A 16,579-nucleotide genomic window follows, 5' to 3' on the forward strand; every position below is an offset into this window, starting at 1 on the left:
TAATAAGGTAAGTTATTCTCTTTATTACTTGCGCATCCCTACTAATACTGTTTGGAATAAAATCAACTTTTAATTAAACTTCTGTTCAAACAGGTATTAAAAACAGAAGTCATTTCCTTCTTCTGATTGGAAGCCATAGCATTTTCAGTCTACAGTCTTCCACTAAAATATTTTTCAAACTTTCATGAGTTGTGCCGAAAAGAGAACACAGCATTCAGAACTGTACTGGTAATTCATTTTGTTATTCTGATTTTCAACTAAACACTAACATAAAAAAAAAAAAAAAAAAAAAAAAAAAAAAAAAAAAAAAAAACTACCTCACTATGAGGACAAAAAGAAAAAGAAAACAAAAATCAAACAATAGAATTCAAGGTATAAAAACTTCCCCCCTGACGTTGGAGTTTATAAAGACCACAACTTCAGTCTGCTTTCAGGCTGCCTCCTGCCTCCCCACCCCGTCTAATTTGCAGCATTCCACATCACTAGTCATTAACAACCCGGAGCTCCCCTCAGCTGCACAGTGAAAGACCATCACATCATTACAAATAAACAATCCCTTCCTCCCATGAAAGAGTGACACATTATTCTGAGCACGTCTCTTCTCTGCTTTCATTGCTCTGCCAAGGTCCCCCATGAGTGGGAAGGGGTAAAAAGAGAGGCAAAATATCCCACAACTTGTCTAAAGCATGTAGAGGATGATTTGTGTCCTTACTTACGGGATATGACTGTCACTGCTGATCTGCTTTCAGGCCTAGATTACATGTGATAAGGGCTGACCTTCCTTAAGTATTCACACATTATGCACTCATGGAGAGCAAGCAGGACACAAAAGTCCTTCAGATGTTCTGGACATCAATCAAGCACACAGCATGGAGCCTGCCAAACTTTTCTTCCCTTTACTCAGGGATAAGAAGGGGGAGTCCAAGGCAGGCTTAATAAAATTTAAAGCAATGCCACAGTATATTTGGGGAAACCATTGTTATTAAAAGGGTGCCTTTAAAAAAATTCTCTATAGTTACCACTAGCAACAAAAAAATTCACACATAAATAGACAACCAGATTTCATTCCAGCTTTACAGTTTCAAAACTTTTACTATAAACTAAATCTCAGATTGCTATATTTTCTGAGGATATTTTATTGAGGCTATATTTCAAAATTAAGCATATAAATTTTTTAATAACTATACTTATTTTCTGATGCATTTATGTAAGTGATGGAGGAAATATATTTGTTACGAAATACTGAGAATATCTTGATATAAATTCAATACCAGTCAATAGCCTAAGTTGCTTTTCATCAAATATAAATATTATCATTGTTAACAGGCAAGAGCCCAATATTCTGGAGTAGACATAACTACACCTTCTTTACAGGCTGGAACTGTCACTGCAATTTGAGGCTGTTTTTTTGACAAAGAACAAATAAGCCCCAAACTGTGTTCTTATGACACTGCAAAACTGTGTATATATTTACAGTGCATAATTTGATCATCAGCAAAACCGAATCTTTCAAAGAAAGATGCTTTGTGGAATTTTGGGATAGAACGCTCTCTTAAATCAATGGCAATATCATTTTCCTAGAGAACACAGAATTCTTTAAAAACTATTGTCATTCTATTAATATAAAAATTATATGCATAACCTACGTACAAAACAAGATTAGACACTCAACACTTAAACAAAAATTTATGAGAAAACAAAGCACTGAATATTAATAGAGTAGGAAGAGAATTAAAGGCAGCTTACATGATTTAAACTATCACAGAAAATTAACTCAATCTATTTTGTAAGATAAACTCTGCAGTGAAAAACGGCTAACCTCTAGATGTTTCATATATGCACAACTTTTGCATAGATGTTTAGTTTACTATTTGGTTTGATTATTACTCCACTAAAGGATCATAAGATCAAACTTGTAACCCAGTAGTAAGGAACTAGGTAATAGATAAAACTTGAGGTTATTCTGCATGTAAAAGGCAAATCATATCACCAGGTGAATAGGACTATCTCAGGCCAAAAACTGAAAATGAATGGAAGGAAGATGTGTAGGTAGGAGAAGGGAAGCAAGAAACCCAGAGAATACAAGCACAGTTATTTTCAAATAAATACAGAATGGCAATGACAATGATATATGAATGAAATACACCACGTGGCCAGCTGTAACTCTTTATTAGGTATCACCCTGTCTCTAACATGTTACGACATTTAATCCGCAATGCCTCCCTGTGTGATAAGAACTGCCATTCCCATTCACTGATGAGAATACTTAGTGTGCCTCAAGAGTCCCACAAATTGATTACAGGACCAGACACCAATACTTCAGGACGTAGGGACCCATTTGCTTTTGTTCTATAAGAAAGATCTAAAGCAAAAATAGTCCATTCAGTAGATAGAGAATTCAGAGACTCTGGGAAGCTGGTGAGGTTCATTCAGGAAACATGGCTGCCAGAAATTCTGAGGGTTGGAGTAAAACAGATCAGAGGAGGGTAACGCCAAACATTCTGGAAGCCACAGCATACATTCAGAGTCGGGGGTTTCATTTGCTTTGAGAGGCAGAACTCGAGTTTAAGCATGTAAATTGTTATAAAAAATAATTGCCATAATCATCAAATACAGAGGTTATTATTAAATTAAAGCAGTGTTTGGCATACATTCTTTTAAATTTTCCTACAGTCATTGAATGCACTGACCCATTTCACAAGGGAAGCAACTAAGGGGAGGGGGGCCTCAGAAAGAGGTTTGTTTCTTTGGAACAGGCCTGTGCTTTAGAAGATAGAGGGAGACAGCACTGCAGACTCAGGAGGAAGAAAAGTGGATGAATGAAGTCTGCAGGAACATGTGAGTAGTCCTTTCCTCCCCAGATGAGTCTGACTTTGTTGCAATAAAAGAGCCTGGATTCTTCATGCCAAGAGAAAACCTTTTCAGAAGATCTACTTTGCCCCACTTACAGGGAACTAAATGAGAAAAGGCCATTTGTCGTTTGTTTAAAAAACATCAGACACGCTGGTTGTGTAAATGTTAACACTTTAACACCTGAATTCCAGAGAGAGAAAATTCCACACCCCTGTGAAAATGCTGAGTTACTAACCTAAATTACCAGATGCTCTATTTTTTTTTTCTTTTTTCTTTCTTTCTTTCTTTTTTTTTTTTTTTTTTTGGCACTAGGGATTTAACCCAGGGAGCACTTTACCACTGAGCTACATCCCAATACTTTTTATATTTTTTGAGACAGGGTCTCCTTAAGTTGCTTAGGCCTCACTAAATTGCTGAGGCTGGCCTTGAATTTGCAATCCTCCTTCCTCAGTCTCCAGAACTGCTGAGATTATAGACATAAACCACTGCACCTGGTTCAGGCACTCTATTTTAAAGACATTCTAAGATCATTTAGAAAATAAGATTATTTTCTTTATTAAATTAGTGGTATAGCATCCTTGAGCAGCAAATCAAAATCTCTAGTAGTACTTGTTTGCCTCCCATACTAGCCATTTATAAAATGCTGAACACACTTTCATATCAAAACCAATTTCTTAAAGAGGATTATTACATGCTTATTTCATCCTAAAGTCCATTGTGTATGGCATTCGTGTAAATCTAACTTGAATTGATGTAAGGAAATTGAAAATGAAATTTTTAATAGAAATGATAATATCCACAAAAACTATACTTTATCTTGTACATTTTCCTGTAGCTGTCTTGAATATGCTTTAGTAATAAAGAAGGTGCACACAGCACAGCTCTTGTTTAAACCCCTGAGGAGGGCATGCTGAAGCTGCTTTTCCATATGCCAGATGAAGACAGCTCCTCCAAGATCTGTTTTCCACTCTGCAAAATACCTAAACATGAGAGTTATATGGAAAAATGGTTTTTTTTAAATAGAAGAGAAGACATTCGTAACAGCAAGATATTTTGTTCTCACTTAGCATACACTAGCTTTTCATAGAAAGCCTCAACAATGGCACAACTAAACGTCAGTATGTGATTTACACATTCATTAGCAGACTTAGCTCTTAGTGGTCTTCAAAAATTAATGCTAGAAGAAATATAAAGGTTGGAAGCCAATAGTTTAAAGTGACACTGAGATCTATGTACACAGAAAAGTATTTTCAAAATAAAAGAATCAATAACTCCATAATTCTTACTCAGAGTCTATGATATACTGAACCTTATCATATTCTCCCAGTCAACTGTATACTGAAATATGTTCCTAATCACTAATTGATACCAAAAGGATGACTGAAAACATGGTATCTCTTTAATAGGTATGTGCTTGTATACACACACACACACACACACACACACACACACACACACACACACACCCTTGTCTTCCTTTGTCTGTCCCAGATACAAAAGCACTACTTAGTGCCCTGAATTTTTTTTTTTTTTTTTCATTACAAGAAGTAACAGTTCTTGGTAATCTCGTTAAAGCCTTTCTAAATGGTTTCATACATGGAGCATTTTCAGAAAATTAAAGGTTGATTTGGTCGTTTACACAATTAGTTTGTGTAAAAAAAAAAAAAAAAGAAAGAAAAGAAAACAAAACTGTATTTATAGACCATATTCTATCCAAGAACTTTACAAGACAGGGAAACAAGATTTCAGCCTTAGTAAAATTGAAACAGAAATGTAGGTATTGGCACTTCTTTCTGTGCCCTCTCAGAAACAGAAGATATTTAATGTGTAGGAAATGACAAAAGTGAGATGCTTAAATTATGGAGGTAAAGAGGATGAACTTAAGGAATCAGTGATATATTTTAAACAAAAACAATTTTGTATTAGTCCAGTAGGAAGACATGAAATCATAATGTGCTCTTGTGAAGCATTATTGGTATGCTGGTTATACAGCATTCCTTTATCTGATCGGCCTGCTCCACACCCCTCCCTACTGTTGGTCAGCACTCTGTGTAGCTCTCTCTGCTACCACCAAACTCCCCACTGAAAAGAGAGAAAGTCAGTGAGTTATCCTAAGGATTATGCCAAATGAAACATTCAAATTCAACCTCAACCAAAATGAGTAAAATAACGATTTAAGGCCTATTAAGACAGCCAATGGGATTTAAATTGTCACCATAATTTCCACTTTGAGGTCTCCCAAATGTTTATTGTGGAAACACTTCAAAGTCCTCAGTACATTTCATTAGCACCTCCACCAAATGATGTGCCAAGAAAAAAGAAAATGAGGAAGTTCTCAAGGAGTAGCTGCTTCTAGAATCACTTCCTTAATAAGTATTTTCAATTGTCTATGAAAATGATATGTATAGAATTAGAAATTGACAACAGAACAAAAAACGATTACTTCACAATACAAATTTAGGCAAAAGAAACATGAGTTATTCATCACAGTTCACCTTCTACCTCTCAAATGGAGGATCTGGCTTCACTCTGCCTTGATTTTATGACATTATCTCTTTGTGTTGGTTTTTACATTACCATTTTCTGGAAGTGATTTCAAATAGAAACAACCTATGGAAACTAAGTTTGAAATCTTTCTGAACCGTTCAAGAAATTTTACTTTAACCTCATGTCTGGCTACAGAAAACATCAGATGGCTGCCAATTCCTAGCCTAAGTGGTATGTCCTTGCAAAGTCCTTCCTTATTTGCAAGACTTCCAAGCTCCTATGAGATCGAGCTTTCAATTACCTCATTGGGTTCTTCTCCCAGTCTTCACCCTCTTTCTCATGCTCAAAATATCACTCATTCTCCAGCTCGCCATGATACATCTCCTGGTTCCTCTGAAAACAAACTTTCCTTAGATAATGACCAGCTTCCTCCATCGTCTCCAGATCTTGGTTCGAAGCTTACCTTTTCAAAGAAACCTGCCTTACTGCCACAACCACCCTTACCCCAAGCCTTCATGTCTCTTAAAAAGGGTTAGTTTTTTTTTCTGTTCCCCAATAGCACTTATCACTATCTAACAAGTATATAATTTACTTACCTGGTATGTCAAGTGTTCACTGTCAGTCTTGGTTCAACCCTGCAGAATATAATGACCTCAAGGACACTAATTTTTGCTCATTTTGTTCACTGACCTACTCTAAACACTTGAAGCAATGATTATGCAACAGAAGACATTCAGTAAGTCCCTTTTCGAAAGCATTTCTTTTGTAAGTTCTCTCTCTTCCTCTCTTCCTAAAGTACTTGACCTTTGATGCCAGTAATTATTCTCAACCTAATTACTTTTTCCTTGTAAACCCTACTTGCTTTCTGGTTTTTTACCTTTGTCATTCTAATGAATCTCTTCTTTAAAGATGAACAAATGAATTTTTCTTAGTCTTCATGCTTTTGGGCCCTTTTTTAACACTGGGCACTGTGACTGCTTTAAGAGCTTCATTGATTTAAAAGTAAATTGAACAATTACCATGTACTCAACAGAAGCCCTACCTTTGGTTTTCATGATGAAGGTCCATCTATCTAAGCTCCTACCTCTTCCATTTACAAAAATGCAGGTGATTATGATTCCTTCCCAATAATCTCTTCTCTTAAAGATGTTCACTCCTAATATCAGGGCGTTCATTAGCATCACTTTGACCACTGGGCTAAATCTTTTCCTGAATGATCATTTTATATTTTCAACTGCCTCTGAGTGTCTAAATATTAAGATTTCTCCTATAGCCAGAAAAATTCAATCTTGGCCAGTTTTTGGATATCACCACTCTTTTGTAGCCACCTAGCTTTAGATCCTGCCCCTTCCTATAGGTTGGGCATTTTTACTAGTTGAAGGTAGAGAGGATGAAGTGTAAGACACGCACTTACGCTTCAAAATGGTGAGCACATGACTGACAACCTCCAAATCTCATATGTGTGTCTGTGCAAGGCTTCACATGAAGCCCACAGAAGTACCCCAGCATATTCATTCTGGCAAGGTAGGAGCAGTAGTGGCCACAATTATTTCCCAAAGGTGGTAACAGCACCAGTGCCAGGAACACCATCCAAACCTAGCACGGACAATAAGAACAGTGTAAGTTGGGGCATCCATGCTAAGCACTAGTGACAAGAGCGTCCTTGTCTGGGGCGGGATTTTAAGTGTTATTCTTGACTGTGTCTCTTCTAAGGTTAATTCTTTTTTATTCCTGCAAATTCTATGATTTAGGAGATACCTTTAATACCTTTCATTTCTGTATAAATTAATCATGGTTGCTTTCTATTACTTTCAACTGGAAAATTATATATTATATATATATATATATATATATTTTTTTTTTTTTTTCCTGGAGAGATATATATATCTCCAGAAAAATCAAATTGGTCCTCTAGGCAAAACTAATTGTTTCCTCTTCTAAACTTCTATAGCATTTAATCAGTATTACTTCTATAATATTTATCTTATTACTTTACCCTATATTATAATTATGCATGCCATCTTCCCTACTACATTTTACATTTCCTTAGGGTGGGGGTGCCTGTCATTTATCTTTGTCCATGATTTTAACATATCCCACACCATGTTTATTGTACATATCCTTACAAAACAAATGAAAAATATCTGCTGATGTCTTCTTTCTGGCTTAGGGAGCTACTAAGTCCTGCCTTCTGCACTTTTGATTTGACATAACCATTACTTTATGAATTACTTTTTATTCATTCATTTATGAATATGAATTACTTTTTATTCATTCATTTTCCAAATGAATTGTAATTCCTTATGAATTACTTTTTATTCATTCATTTTCCAAATGAAGCAGTAGTTCCAGTGACAGCATCCAAATCTCTGCAAGTTGGGGTGTCTATGCTAAGCTCCACCCTCTTAAAGGATAAACTCTAGGATAAAAAATTTTTAAAAATTGTCTCCTCTTGCAAAGTAGATTAAGTTATTTACAACTTACTAATAACCACTTACTAAAAGCTCTTCCTTTGGTTTCCATGATGAAAAGCTATTCATCCAAGTTTTTCCTCTCTCCATTCACAAAAATACAAATAATCATGATTATTTACCAATAATCTCTTAACAATGTTTCCTCTTTGAGACAAACTTAATTAGACTCACTTATGAGTGACTAACTTATTACCCATTGACCTATTTAGAAAGTCTCTAGCATCTCCCCACGATTCTGACTCTAATGTCATTCCTTCCTTTCCAGGTAATAAAAACCTTCTGCTCTAGTCAAATATACAAAGCATCAAATATGTTGAGATCATTCAAAGAATGACCTTTTAACAAATGATACTGGGAAAATTGGATATTCACATGTAAAACGATGAAGCTGGACTCATACCATATACAAAAATTATCTCAAATAAATCAAAAACTTAAATTTAAGAGCTAAAATTATAAAACTTTCAAAAGAAAGCTTCATGCTACTACATTTGGCAATGATTTCTTGGTTATGACACCAAATCACTGACAACAACAACAACAACAAATAGATAATTGTACTACATCAACATTTCAAACTTCTGTACCTCAAAGGATACAGCAAATAAAATGAACAGGCAACCCTTAGAATGGGAGAAATACACAAAACAAATGTCTGATGAGAGATCAATGTCTATAAAAGAAAGAACTCCCATAATTCAACAACAAACAATTCTATTTTTAAATGGGCAAATGATTAGAACTGACATTTGGATGAAGATATACAACTGGTCAACAAGCACATGCAAAGATGCTTAATCACTAGGGAAACACAAATCAAGATCACAATGAGATACCATCTTACACTCAATAGAATGAGTATTATCACAAACACAAAATAACAAGTGCTGATGAGCATGTGGAGAATTGGAGCCCTTGTGTCCTGTTTCCCTTGTGTAGGAATATAAAATGGCACAGCAGCTATGGAAAACGATATGGCAGTTCCTCAAAGAACTGAAAGCAGGGTCTTAAAGACACATGCGTACACCCATTTTCACAGCAAAATTATTCAAAACAGACAAAAACCATCCATTGGTGGATAAGTGGATTAACAAAATGTGATATATGTACATATGCACACCATGGAATATTATTCAATCTTTTAAACAAAGGAAAATCTGAAACATGCTACATGATAAACCTTACACTATGTGAATAAATAACCCAATTTAAAGACACAAATATTTATCTTATGTGAGATATCTACAGTAATAAAATTCATGGAGTAATAAAATTAATCGTGGTTGCCAGAAGCTGGAAGAGAAAAAGAGAGAGAGTTGTTTATGGATAGATATTATTATGGAAAGAATATTTGTGTCCCCACAAAGTTCCTATGTTGAAGGCCTCCAATGTTATGGTATTTGAAGGTGGGCCCCTTTAGGAGGGGATTAGGTTTAGATAACATTATGAAGATGGGTTCCTCATGATGGGATTGATATCTTCATAAGAAGAGGAAGGGAGACCAGACACATGCTTAGACACTGGCTCCCACTTTCCATTCTCTCCATCATGTGAAGACACAAGAAGGCATCAGTCTGCAAGTAGAGAGCCGTCACTAGGAATCAAATGTGCCAGCACCTGGATCTTGTACTTCTCATCCTCCAGAACTGTTAGAAATAAGTGTCTGCTGTTTAAGCCACACAGTCTGTGGTGTTTTGTTATAGCAGCCCAAACAGACCAGCAGAGCTTCACCGTTGCAAAATGAAAAGTTCTGGAGACTGGCCACACATTAATGTGAACATATTAACATTGCTGAGCTTTAACAAAAATTATTAAGATGGTAAATTTTAGTTTTTGTACCTTACCACAATTTGGAAAAATTTTAAGAATATTTCCAAAAAAGGAGGGGGAGGTATATGTTCAACCCAGACTTCCAGGATACCATATGCCAGCTTGGTTAATCAGAACGGTTTCATATTACTGTTCTTCTCTTCATCCTGTGCATTGCTCTCAGAGTAATAAGCTACACAAAATTCTGCAATGGCACTATATCATCCTCTGCATGGAGTCTTAACTGCTGTGAACACAAGTATCTGAGCTGCCTACTTCTCAAATTCCACCTCTCATGCCCCCCATGCTCCAGTTACAACGTTCTATTTTCCATAGCAATCCTCTCCGATATGCCATCTTCTCTCTCAGCTCCCTTCAATTCAGTTCCACAGGATTTTATTGAATATGCACTATGTGCTGAGCACTGAAAGAGTATAAGACATACAGATTGAGAAAATATTTCTGTTCTCAAGAACGTAAAAATTTACTGGGGAGACACACTCATAAAGGGATCTTTCCAATTATTGTGAGATATACTTTAGCTTAAATACAAAACTACATGTTCATGAATATATGTGCTTCCTGAATTTTACTTTTTAATTTCTTTCATAGTTCCAAAAGTTTTCTGATACTTGGATCACATTTTAACTTCATATAAATATTTTTATTTTCATTTTTGACTAATAGTTGATCAATATACAGAATTCCTACAGTCGAAATAATGAATTTCTAACATCATTTTAAAAGAAATATGTATTTTGGAACCACACATTTGCTACCAAACAACACATCTTTTAAAATTTCTAAACCTTACAAAAAATGATAACAAGTTTTCTTGAGAGTAAAGACATATCTATTGGGAGGCAGGTGCAGGTACATATCTTAATAATCCTTTGCCATTTTAAACTTAGATAATTTTGCCTCTTTTCTGGTTCCATAATTAAAGTTTCTCCTGCCATTTAGAGTAAACACAATTCCAGCCCCGGGAGACAAGACTGACCAGTTCAAGTTCAAGGGTTCACTGCACATGAATATCCATAAACCCCCCTTGACAGTCCTGGTAGTATAATGAACCTTGCAATTACTCAGCAGGCCATCACCACAATACAGGAACATAACGCTTCCAACGTCAAACAACAAAACATCACACAAATAATACCAACCAACTGTTAAGTTCACAGAGGGCTTTTGGAAACTAATTAAATTGCAACAGTTCCTCTTAAATCTTTATAAGTTTGTAGGCAGTTTTACCTGACTGAGCTATGCTTATGGGAAATAATTAATAGAAAAAGGTGTTGGCATTATATACAATTGGGAGATGCCAATTAGCAAAACACTCCTTCAAAATGACACCAGTTAATTCCAGCATGAGCACTCAGAGTGAAACAGCCTCCCTATTACACAAATGCTAGTGCCTCATTGTCTTTAGGAATGTCTCCAATCATACTATATATAACCTCCTGGGGCAAATGCTTTTGGCCCTGCCTCTCTGTTGCTTCTACACAGAAGAGATGATCATCATTAAATCATTTGAATAATAGTGTACTTTCCTTTATTAGAGGGGCTCTTCCCTTATGGAAAGTTTATCTCTACAAGAGATAACTATAAGAGATCTTTGACATAGTTAGAACTATCAAGCAAAAACTAATACAAACATAAAAGATCATTATTAGCACCAAGAAGTAGTATAGAACTTACCGGATAATCTATGTGCATAAATACGGGCATTTCATCTATTGATTTAATTATCTGAGTGGTCTGGAGATCAAAGGACAAGACTAAAAGCTAAATGATTTTATTCTCTTTTAAATAATGTAATTTAATTCATGTTTTCCGTACCTATAAACTGAAGACAAGTTATGTGCAAAAGTACACTGGAATATGGATAACAAATAAATCCAGGATTATTAAGTTGGTAAATAGCCATCTTGTGCTATTTTCATCACAAAGGTTTCATTGTTACTATGGAAGTTTTCAGAATAGGTTTGACATGATGGCTCTGCATTTATCATCCAGTTCAAAAGGAAAGATGAACAATAAAGCAAGCCTAGTTTCCCCCTCAAAATCACATACTGGGGGAAAAGCATGCAGGATCTGGTGATAAGAAATGGGAGAAATTTTGGTTTTCTACTTCATGTTTTAATCAGATAAGTTCAGATAACTGGTTTAGCATTTCAGAAGCCAAGGAATTAATCCATGAAACAATCAGTACTAGCTCTAGTTTTATTTTTTAATAAAACACACACAAAACAAAATGTTAGTTGGGAAACAGGTTCTTCGAGCTTTGTTAACAAACATTTCTTTTCATCATGTTCTACAAAGCTAGCTGTTTTGCTGACCCTAAAGGAGTGCTGTTTCCTTTTTAATGAGGTTTAGAGAAAAAAATAATAACCTGGACTAGAGATAACCTTAAATATGTAGTTAGGAAAAATCTGCCTTTTGTGTTATAAAAAGTACAGACTTCAAAAAAATTTAGCTAGCACACAACAACATTTTAGAAAATCAAGTTTTGCAATAATTCTCATAATTACCATTTGATCTAAAATAATATAAACATGAAAAAAATTTAATAGTCTCTAAAAATTGTATAAATACTAAAGAATTTCTTTCTTCAGGAAAATGAAAAGCACTCATAATGATATTGAGGACGTAAGATTTTAAATACTTGGAGAAAGAAATGGTGACAATTCATGCTTCGCATAGACAGTAAATAAGGACAGAAAATCAATTTGTAGAAGGTAGAACCTTACAATGGTATTCTGGAGGCTATGCCTTTCTATAATTTTAGAACTGATTCTAATATTATAATTTGGGGTTGAATTCATAACCAGGATTTCAGAATCATAGAAATCACAAATGTTACCTACATGTTATAAATTAAAAGAGTTGAATATAAGCCTCCACATAATACAATAAAGTTAGGTTCCAACTTCTATAAAGTGGGATAAGATGTACTGTACATACTGTCAAGCATACCTGTGACACATAAATGCAATTATAAACCTATGATAGCTAAAATAAAAATCAAACAAATGTTTAACTATATTAAATGTTTGACAAATATTTGCTGTCTTAAAGTTATTAAAGACTGCATTAAATCTTTCAAACTCATAACACAAATTGAGTAATATTCTTTATCTTGATAAACAATCCTACTCTAACATAAACAGAAAAAAAATTCTAGAAAACTGACATTTTTTATTAAAGTTCTACAACAGATATTCAAAAGATACCTATTCCTAATGAAGATACTTCTGAAAATCACTTTCACATTTAAAGGTCAAGTCTCAAATTTGTCCCATTCACCTTCTCCTCATGACTGTGTACTATAACCTACTAAAGCAGCAACTTCTGAGAACCTGATCAGATAAAAATGGCTACAAAGAAATTCAAGTGCAAAATACCAAGTTGATTGATACTTAGTACTTCTATACATATACTGAGAAGCCAGTATCATTTTGACCTCTAAGAATATGCATTGTACAGAGAAAGACTTCAATATATTAGCTAAAAGAATCACCACTACAGTGGCTAAGAATTTTGGCCTCTTGGCTAAATTAAAGATCCAGTAATTCTAAATTAAACAGTACTATAAGCAGAGTCATTCTATTGGTTTTTGAAATGTGTTTTTGGTGTGGTCTGCTGGAAAGTGCCTTGGACTAAGGGTCACAGCTCTACTGCAATACTGAGTAGGTCATTTAATCCCTCTAAGCATCAGTTCTTGCTATAAAACCAATATTCCCTTATGGCTCACAATACCGTCACATTGAACAAATGATGTATCACATGCAAAAGCTTGTAATTTATAAGAGATTACCCAAAATTAAATTCTTCACATTAAAACATGCTGTAATATACACTCTCGTGCATGTGCATAAACTTGCATATATTAAACCACATTTGATGTGAGAAGTCTGTTTCATTTGTGGGCATGTGCTTCAAAGGTAAGAACCCAGAAACATATTACACAAATGCACATAAACACATTTTTAAAAGAAGTGAGTCTTGAAGGCTTGCCATCATTGCTTCTAGATCTGAAGTAAGTACAAGAGTCTCTGACATAATAGTTGGAAAGAACATATAAATTTAAAACATTTCATACTAGAAGTTTTGTTGGCACCATGTTCTGTACAGGAGAAGGCAGAGGTCTCACAGGAGGGAAGAAAGGTATGGAGAAAAGCTTTGAGTGGATATATATTTAAACTGGAAAAATAATAGGCTTCATATTTTGAGTCCTATGAGTTTCCCATTACAAATGGGAAATACTGTCACATTAAGGAGAATAAAATTTGGTAATTTTTCTATAAAGAAGTTACATACAGGTTGAGCATCTCTAAGGTTGAAAATTAAGATTTTCAGGTGATTCCAAAACCCAAGCATTCAAAAATTGAAAACTTTTTGAGCTCTGACATGATACCACAAGTAGAAAATTCCAAACCTGACCTAACGTGATTGGTTGCAGTCAAAATGTAGGTGCACTAAAAATACTGTATAAAACTGCCTTCAGGCTATATCTGTAAGATATGTATGAAACAGAAATGAATTTTGTGTTTATATTCAGATCTCATTCTCAAAGATGTGTCCTTATGTATATACAAATACTCCAAAATTTTTAAAAAATCTGAAATCTAAAATACATCTAGAACCAAGCATTTTGAATAAACAATATTCAACCTGCTCTGTGTTTATGTAAGTAAAGAAAGCATCTGAGGTTGTTCTCATTTGGAACTTAGAGTAAGGCCCTGCTAATGGGGTAGTTTCCATTTCCCACATCTAGCCAAAGCGCTAAGATACCACTGATGATGTGTAACTCAGTCCTTCCTGCAACAGGAAAGGACATACTCTTTTCTTCTGTCAGAAGGAAAACAGGTTTTACATTAAATCTTTCTCATTCACTTAAACTAGCAGTAGTAGTTTCAAGAAATATACTATTTTAATATCACTCTAAAAAAGTTTCATTTAAAAACTCAATTCACCTAGTTTTTTCCTAAACCCAAATTTGAGAAATTTCATTGATGCCAGAGAAATTGATTCTATTCTTACATGGTCTCATAAACATAGAAATAAAAATACTTTCTACTCATATGACACAACAGTAAAACTATGGACTAGGAATATCACATAAATTTTTAAGAAAATTAATATGTAACTATAAATAACAAAGGTCACCTGTAACTTCAGTACAATTTGCTTCAATTTCACATCTTACTCTACATATTGAACATTCCCAATAGTCACAGGAAAAAAAAAAAAACTGACCATGCCAAATGATTACAAATGATTTCTCGTATCATTCTAACAGAATTACGAAAAAGGCTATTTAAGCTTGTTACTTAAACAATGTGGTGAGAAAACATGTTTGGGAACACTTACCCAGGAACAATGCCCCAAAAGATGTGTTCTAACAGCCACTACTAAGACTTGCTTCCAAATGAGGAGTTTTCATATTTTCTTTCCAGTAAAACAAAGTGGCCCTTTAAAAACCATATGGCCCTGCTCTCTAAGAGAAGTTTCATTCAGCATCTATTTTTAGACACAGGTTTCCTTATAAAATGTACCACAGTCACTGAGCTGAATGAGCCTCCGTGTTTCTGTGCACAAAGCCTCTCCCCATCTAAGGAGTTCTCTACATACAGCTCTACTAGCCAGGGTGCACGTCCTGTTTCTTCTGCCCCAGGGAACAAAATGCAAAAATATGCTAAATTGTTTCTGTAACAAGTTATTGTTCATTTACTTAACAAGCTATCTCCTAGGAACACAGGAGAAGCCCCTCGCATTGCTCACACAGCTCTCAGATACAACACGCTTTGTCAAGGACACCTGAGAACAGAGAAGGTCCAAGAGCAAATATTTCCACCTATGTCAGTCAATATTCAAACAATATGTAGAATGTTAACTTAAAATTTCTTAGGTGCAATGGGAGAAGTATTTTTATGCTCCCTAACTTACACAGGCCTTATATATTTTGTAATATATACAATTTTTACAATTTTTGCATAGCATTTCTGCCTTATTATATACGGAAACCAGTAAGAACAGATTTAGTAACTTTATATAAATGATATATACCAAAATGCCAAAAGGGCATGTGATACACCCTAATCAGCATTTATAATCATGAAAGAAAAATAATGAGCAGTTAATATTAAAATTTAAAGTGTTTAAGTTCAAATCAATCTACTGGTTTTACAATAAGTAGATGGTTTAAATTTTTTTTGTTGTTGTTGGTGCATGAGAATTTGAACCCAGGGCCTTATGCTTGTGAGGCAAGCACTCTACCAACTGAGCTATGTCCCCAGCCCATTAAATTTTATCTACTATTCACAGATTAAAACTCTGAAAAATTTCTAACATACAACTACTTTACACCAAGCAAATCACACAAGGCTCTGTAAACTAAAAGTCATGCAATAGGACAAAGTACCACATTCACTGTATATTTTCTAGGTGAACAGAGTACTGTACTTTCCTCCATTTTGCATACAAATACAGTGTGAAGTGACAGAAAAAAAACAAAGAATTTGTAAACACAATTTCCCAGGATATTTTGGACCCCCCCATGAATCACTTTATCACTGAAGGACAATTTATAATGTATGAGGAAAATAAAAAAATAAAAATTAGAAATGTGCTATTGCTAGTTAACCACACACAACCCAAAACATGCATACCCACATGTGACTATTTCTTTCAGTGAATACAGCATTTCTTCAGGAAGTTTCAGCATCATCAAAATCCACTGATTATAAATAAAACAGTATTTCATCAGAAGACAACATCACTGAGGTAGGGCAAGTTTCTCAATCCCAGAGACATTAACATTTTGAGCTGAAAATTCTTTTGCGGGCCTGTACCACATCATGGGATACTAGACAGCATTCCCTCATTTATTCATGTCACCTCCACCCCTTCCGAAGGTAAAAGTAAAAATGTTTCTAGATGCTATCGAATGTGCC

At 34.8% G+C, this 16,579-nt stretch overlaps 1 protein-coding gene across 4 annotated transcripts in view; it reads right to left on the reverse strand.

Annotated features, from left to right (window-relative positions):
• BMPR1B (bone morphogenetic protein receptor type 1B) overlaps window positions 1–16,579 on the reverse strand; it is a 282,027-nt gene that overhangs the window by 104,363 nt on the left and 161,085 nt on the right. The window contains exon 1 of one of the 4 annotated variants that reach the window (XM_079154772.1): window positions 5,642–6,537. The exons of the other annotated variants lie outside the window; for them this stretch is intronic. The gene's annotated coding sequence lies outside the window, so the exon portion shown is untranslated. Of the gene's footprint in view, window positions 1–5,641; window positions 6,538–16,579 lie in introns of those variants that run through there. 4 annotated transcript variants of the gene reach the window in all.

This window comes from Sciurus vulgaris, assembly GCF_902686455.1.
Source record: "Sciurus vulgaris genome assembly, chromosome: 9".
NCBI classification, from domain to species: Eukaryota; Metazoa; Chordata; class Mammalia; order Rodentia; family Sciuridae; genus Sciurus; species Sciurus vulgaris.